Source organism: Phasianus colchicus, chromosome 13 (genome assembly GCF_987193195.1).
Source record: "Phasianus colchicus chromosome 13, bPhaCol1.hap1.1, whole genome shotgun sequence".
NCBI classification, from domain to species: domain Eukaryota; kingdom Metazoa; phylum Chordata; class Aves; order Galliformes; family Phasianidae; genus Phasianus; species Phasianus colchicus.
In genome coordinates, this window is record NC_143448.1 from 17,461,543 (window position 1) to 17,467,489 (window position 5,947).

The 5,947-nt window shown below is 41.9% G+C and overlaps 1 long non-coding RNA gene across 1 annotated transcript; it reads right to left on the reverse strand.

The window, feature by feature from the left end:
• Positions 1 to 1,617: 1,617 nt before the first annotated feature.
• LOC116243729 (uncharacterized) lies at positions 1,618 to 5,676 on the reverse strand. The gene is made up of 3 exons (XR_004170041.2): positions 5,563 to 5,676; positions 3,923 to 4,140; positions 1,618 to 2,948 (listed from the first exon to the last, which is right to left on the reverse strand). It is a non-coding gene; the product is annotated as an uncharacterized LOC116243729 (long non-coding RNA).
• Positions 5,677 to 5,947: the final 271 nt, after the last annotated feature.

Below are 5,947 nucleotides of genomic sequence, written 5' to 3' on the forward strand. Positions count from 1 at the left end.
GCAAAGAAAAGATGGAGCAAAGACAGCTGTTCTCTGAGACTACATCCAGGAAAACATAGAGGTGAGGAGGGAGAATATTCCTGGTAGAAAAAATAACAACCCAAACCATTGGCATACATGGCACTTGCTGACCAGCAAGGTATTCATGGGTAGAGAATGAACAGAAATGATCAGAGAGCACCTAGTCCTCTGAACGTAGTGGTCTTTTGAGATCAAATCACTTCCATTGGCAGCTAGAGGCTCTGGAACAAACTTCCTGCAGAAATAGTGGAGTAAAGTAATTAAAAGGAGGAAATGGACCACAGAAATTCTTTGCAGTTCCTTATTTCTGGACTGGTATTTGGAGGCTCTGTCCAGAGCTTATTAAATTGTGCAGATTTTCTTCCATCGCTTTCCATTAAGCCCAGCGTTTAATATTTGCCCGTATAACAGCCATCAGGGATCAGGAGGTACTAAATATAGCTGTTAAGGAGTCTGTAACTCTAGCTTTCCATTTCACTTAAATTCTGAAGTCTCCTCCTTCCCTCCCAGCCCTACTTTTTCAAACAGACATATTAACAGGGAACTGGGAATGAGCCATAAATTAATGTTCACAGTTCCTAAGCCAGTTGGCATAAATCATCACGTCCAAGCTGCTGACCAGAAGAAGCGTGTATTTAACAGATAATCTTTGTGAAACACAGCAATAGTCAGTTTTAAAGAGCCACATAATTTCAGCCCCTAACAAATATTGCGAGGAAAGCTTTACCCTGTTTAACCCTGAGTCACTATCAAAAGTTTATTTCTAATGTGTTTTTCTGTTTTCTCTCCTTCCCAGCATCTTCACTAACATCCAAAGAAGTTTGTAGAGCACTGACGTGTGGAATAATAGGAAGATCAGTTTTTAAGTGTAGGAAATCTCTTTCCATTCATATGAAATACTTTTAAATTAAATAAAATGGTTTACTCCTAAGTTCACTCTTGGTTTTTCCAAATTCTTGCTCTGCGAGCAGCCCATTTCAGTGCCTTAAAATTTGCTCTCTGTGTGCCTTTTAGTTGAGATAAAAACTAAGAATGGAGTGAACTCTGAGCAATCTTTCAGGAACACAGGTTTAACTGCTATCTGTAAGCTCCATTCAAGTCAAGATACTGGATAGTCACTTCCTGACTACAAAAGGCATTGAAACATTGTCACAACACAGAAGGACTTCTGTACTCAGATAAAATGAATTTCAGCCCAATATTAAATCTGTGCAATTTCCCAAGCTTCAGACACGCAGATCCAATCACAGGGCCAATAAATAAAGAAAACCCAATGCAAATTTCTCAACAAAAAGCACCTAAGCACTGCTTTAAGAGACAGGATACAAGGTGCCTCTTTATGATTAAAATTCGTAGATCGTTCTCCCATACTCTTAACAACACAATGTGACAGACTCCATCACTGCCTAAATTCATTAAACTGAAGACCAAAAGGGACCATTGGATCATCTAGCAAAGAACCCAGGCTCTTGCATCTCCCCATCCCTCCAATGTTAAGCCCTAAAGCACGTGCCTTGTCAAATCATATCAGTGTTCAAGGTATTCCATCCCTGATATAAGACCCCAGAGCTCATTAATTCTGGAGATGAAGCCAACTTGGTGCTGATAGCTTTTTATTTTGTGGAATTACAGCTTTAACATGCAAAACCCACCATTGTCTGCTGAGGCACACAAGTATCAACCTTACACCAAAGATTTCTTTATATGGCCAGCGTTGCTGCAGAGTTACAGGTCAAACCGTGGCTGTGGGACCCCAAGAGCCTCCTGATCTTTATCTCTGCCTGGGAAGAAAATGGATTAAAGCAGCACATGAAAACGTGCTCTTCATGCAAGAAGACAAAACTGCTTGCTTGATGACCACAATTTGAGGAACATGCCTCGCATTCTGCAAGGGCAAGGACATCATTAACCTTCATTTTTTAAAATCTGTAATTAAGAGTATCACTCAACTTTCTGTTTTAAAACAGTGTTCTCATGAGAGCTCCACAGGTTGTTTAAAACCTGGGCCTCTTCCCAGTATTTTTCAGCCAGTTTCCTGAGCTTGCTGACAGAGCTGTCTGGACGGCCACTGGCTCGCATTCCTCGCAGTCTCTGCTCCAAGCCAGCTTCTTTGGGCCCAATTTCAACAAATACAGACAGACCACCACAATCCAGAGCTCAACATGGGACTGGCACCACATGCCTTCAAGATATTAAACATAAATCAGCTGTGGCAAGCAGAGACAGATGTGGGCGTTAAGAGAACTGCCAGCTCCATACGCTAAATACGGAGCTTCGCATGGGGAATGCCAAAGATCGCAGGTCTTTCTTTAATGCAAATTCAGCTGGAGAAGCAAGAATAGCAGCCAATTAAGCAGCTTTCAATAGAAAGCAGGCGCTCGGTATTGAATTTGCAGCTGGGAGGCCTGTGTTCAAGTCAAGAGAGGGGACAGTGTCGCAAAGGCAAGTTGCTTTGCTCGAGATTCAGGAGAAAACAGTTGGTTTGTGTTGTGACGGTGCATCCTGAGACGGCATTGTGGTGGGAGACCTTCGGATGTCCCTATTTCTGTCCCATCCTTGAAAGCAGTTACTGCTCCAAGCCATCACAGACGGAACAAAAGCAGAATCTGCCTGAAGGGAAATTACTTTGTCCACTGCAACGAGACAACAGAAACACAGGGCATGACATTAACTTGCTCATTTTTGGAAGTTTCATAGGATTTGTAACCAACACAGAGTACCAGGAGAGGCCAGTATGGGCATCCAGCTCCTTTGGCTATGATAACCCATCCTCAGAACAAAGCCTACAATAATCAGATGCAAAACATAGATTTGTGTTGCAAATCAGCCTGGCATTCCCAACACCCCCCCCATTTCCTTTCCAGAGCACTACTGAAATGGTGATCTTTGTTCTTCAGAATGCCTTCCTCTGCCTCATCTTTGAAATCCTGCAAGCAAAAAGAGGACAGGTTAGGCTATTTCATTAAATACAGCACTTATCACATTGCTAGTGTGCTCATGGTGGAGTGAAACAGAAAGAAAATACACTTTTAAAGCTGCTACGCATCCGTAAAGACATGGTCTGAGATGCTGCCAACGTTGGTAAGGCTGAAGTGCATTATGATTCCAGCATACTGGCTAGTCTCCATTCAATATCCCACCTACCAGCTTCATCCTTTTCTAAAGTGTCAGATGACAAAATGATTAGAAGCTGCTTATAGCTCCAGAGCCTTAGCTAAGCAAGGCAAAATTACAATCAAAGTGAGGCAGAGTGTTTTATCCCGGATTCAGGATGTTCCATAAGGTTTTGCATGGGAAGTTTACATTGATTACAGACCAGAAACATCTTGTTAAAACTCCTGAACCAAGAAGGGCTGGAGCAGCCAGCAGCTGGCAGATCAGAGGTAGACTCTCATGTTAGCATCTTATTACCATTACATCAGGTGGCTTATAAACACAGAAATGCTGGCACACTCCCCTGACTGCCATTACAAGCTGAGAGAACACCAAAATCAGACCTCATTTGCTGAGCTTCTCCTGCTAGGAAAACCTTGTCACTGCTTGAGAAACTGCAGTGAGGTGGAAGCTGACTCAGTTCACAAAGCAGAGGTGGGTTTTGCCTCATGGCACGCACATCTAGTGACAAATTTATTGACAAAGCATCACACTGCTGGTGTCAACTCAAATATTTCCCAGTGCAAGAAAATGATGCTAGTACCAGTTGCTGGCAAAGATGGAAAACTGAGACCTGAGGAGTCAATGGAGGTGGGGGAAACGTGGCTCCATTGCTCATAATATAATAGTGTCATAGAACAATACCCTGGCATGGCACAGAGGGCAGACATCCACACTTCTGAATCACAGAGTCATTAAGATTGAGAAAACCACTAATGATCATCTAGTCCAACCATCAACACCATACCTCTCAATGTGACACCTATCCTTTTCATAACACCTCCAGGGATGGTGACTCCCACACCTGCTTGGGCAGTTCCAATGACTGACTGCTCTTGGGGAGAAGAATTTTTTCCCCCCAGTATCCTCAGTTACTGCTGTGGGTGCTTTGGCTGGTAGCAAGTGAGCCTCCAGACCTTCAGATGAGATGTAGGATCAGGTGCTGAACACCAACACAACTCCTCACTGAAAAAAAAACATCTGTTACAACATTTCAAAGTTCTCTATCCCTATAGTATGGTATGGGATTCAGTAAAAAAGGAAAGCTTACGTGAAATGCATTTACCTTCCATAGATAGGAAGGTTACCATTCTTTGGGCACAAATATACTTTATTTCTAAAAAGGACTCTACATTTCTTTTCATATCTTTGCCCACCTTTCCACTCATTACCAGAATAACACCTACAAAATATCTGATGTGAAGAATGAGAAATATTCTGCAGAGTCCTTAGCATTTGGAAACCTCAATCCATAATTACTCAACTACTTGCATAGCTCTGCAGTTTATATCAGCGATTCCTCCCTCAGTAGTAAGGTTTCTTGCATTCTCAGCAAATGAGTAAAAAGCAGAGTCCTGGCTTAACACCTCCTGGCAAATTATTTTTTTCTCTTCAAGAGAGGACAGCATCAAAGATATTTATCCTCAGGAGAACAAGTTGTTGGTGTATAGGGTGCATTCTGCTGTCTGGTGGTGTATTGCTGTAGATTAGGCTGTTTTTGAGCCAGCCAGCAGAATAAACGCTACAACCTTAATGCACACCTTCTCAATATCAAGGCTACTCAGGATTTAAGCATAGAGGGCTTTTTACATTGCAGAATTAAGACAGGCAGGGAAAAATAAAAAAGTCTTACATATATTGCTGTAAGCTTCCAACGTATCCATTTGATACAAGCCAAATTTTGTAGCCAAGAAATGAAAAATGAAAAAAATAAGAGAACAGGATGTTGCTCCAGGGTTCACTACAAAAGGTGAGCTCATCAGCAGTATTTCCAAGGAAGTCGATGTTTTCACTAGTTTTATTTTCTGAGAGACAGCACTTTGCACTCTTGGTGAATTAGGAAGCAAGATTGCAAAGTTCACCTTAAATGGAAAAGAGGAAAGCGTGGAACTAGAGTTCTTTCTTTTCTCTGCACAGAAGGAAAGCAAGAACTTGGGATGATCCCTGCTGCACCCTTGGGTTTGCTCCTTACAGAGAGCATCCAATTTTATCACAGAATACTTCTTTAACTTCTAGTGTGTTCTCTGAACCAAAGTTTTCCTCCAACAACACGTGTGCAAGACTCAGAGAACATGATAGGGACTGCAATATATCTGTCTAGTTCCTTTCCTTCCCGTGAAGATAAAGAGATGAATTAGTTCCTCTCTGAAACAGAAAATATATATGTGCATATCTTTCTAAATGAGGTATTAGGATGTCAAAACAGCTTGCTTAAAGTTAGCAGTACCGAAAAGTAGATCCCCATAAAAATAAAACCTGAAAAATCAAATTCATAGCATTTCAGTTTTATCCATTAGACTTGTAAGAAGGAAATTGTTTTCTCAGAAACCAGAAAAAAATAGGTGATATTTTCTATTGGAATGCAGGAAAAAAGATAAGGCATACTACCTGATTCCTGAGAGCTGGTTCTCAACAAAGCCTAGAGAGCATATCTAACACCAACCTTGGAGCAACACCAATTAAGATGACCACAATCCCCCACCCCCCTTTAAAACAGCTATCTGCCCCACCTGCTCTATCAGTAATACATACTGATGCCAAGCTCTGGCTCTTACGGGAAATAAATCAGTATCTGTGGTTTGTGTGGGTGTGCCATGGGAGCAGCTGTGTGGTCCTACAGGTGGGGCATGCTGGGGTGATGGACAGTCCTCCCCCTTGCCTTCTTCCCACTTAATGCATTGCCAGGAGCGATTGGGCCTTTACATAAATAAAAGATTATGTCCATGCATCTGGTTGAAAATAAAATTGTTATGTTTGAGAGTTGTTGTGTATT